The following is a 1,345-nucleotide window of genomic DNA, read 5'->3' as shown; positions in this document are numbered from 1 at the left end:
GCTAGTGGAGGAAACTGGAATGCTCCTAACACAAAGAAATACTAATATATGTCTGAGACAACAGAAAAGCCAGTTAGCCTGAACTATCTGTTACATGTCACATACAAGCATCAAAACGCCACATGTACTCCATAAATAGACATTATTACCATGTGCCAATTAAAAAGTAAAAAAATCCATTTTACTGCAGGGGGAAACATTAAGAAATAATATACTTAGGAAAAAGTTATCTCTTTAAAATTTGGTATTTTTGCACAATCAATAACTTGTATCTCATGAATTCTAAAGCCTGGAGTGTTAATAGTTGAACCCCTTTGTTCTGATTATATACAAAGCACTCTTGTTTTGGAGCCTTCATGATGAATTTACTTCAATTTTAAGAAACTCAAGTCTCACATCATTTTTCTTTGGAAAATAAAACAGATAAATCAGGAGAGCTTAAAACACCTAGATATAGAAAAGAGAAAAGAAATGTTATAAATATACTCTCACATTGCAGTTATTCCTAGTAATATGCCGCTTCATCCTACTTTTTAAAAAATGTATTGTTGACTCTTTAAACATTAAAATTCACTAGGAAACCACTGGATGATCTTTTCTGGGGAAAACTATGGAAATGTACAAACTTGCCTGAAGCTAGAAAAAAACAGATTTCAAATAAATGTGATTTGTATAGAAAACTTGGTGAGCTAGAATTACTGAATTCTAATAAAAAGTTTAGAATGCCTTCTTCCAATGGATAATTTTGTTTGGGGGCCATTATTGATTCAATTTGGGGTAGCAAAGAATCCGTCAGAACAAGAGATGTTTATTGTAACAAGGTAGAAGATGTCAAGCATGCTATTAACTTTCTCTTTCTGCACTTCCCTATTGAATTGGGTTTGTTTTTGCACCAAGACTCTGCAAAAAGGATAAAGAGTTAGTTACAAAAAAAAGTCAACTATGGACTATCCATGTGTTTGGAGTAGGGAAAAGACTAGAAACTTATTTGTTCATATTTATTCTTACCTTTGGGTCAGTCAGTGAAGATGGGATTCACAGGCTTAGTGGAGGAGGTTGTTTATATACAGAAGAGACCAGTGAAGACCCGGGAGTGTCTAACTCAGTTTGCATTGTTAGTTTCTGTTAGGAAACATGAATATTTGTGCAAAGATATCAGTGAGGCCTTAACCTATTGAATATTTAATGTGGGGACTTTGGAGGATAAAGGTTAGACCTCTTTAGTTCTGTTGCTTGGAGAATCTAGGTTTGTCCCATCGGGAGATAGGCTTTGTTGTCAATCTCAAAGCTTTGACCTTGGATTTCAGGTCAAGTTTCTGGTCTGTTTCAATAATTCTGTTCCCCC

This window comes from Microtus ochrogaster, linkage group LG4 (genome assembly GCF_000317375.1).
Source record: "Microtus ochrogaster isolate Prairie Vole_2 linkage group LG4, MicOch1.0, whole genome shotgun sequence".
In the NCBI taxonomy this organism is placed as follows: Eukaryota; Metazoa; Chordata; class Mammalia; order Rodentia; family Cricetidae; genus Microtus; species Microtus ochrogaster.
This window is presented reverse-complemented; position numbering follows the sequence as displayed.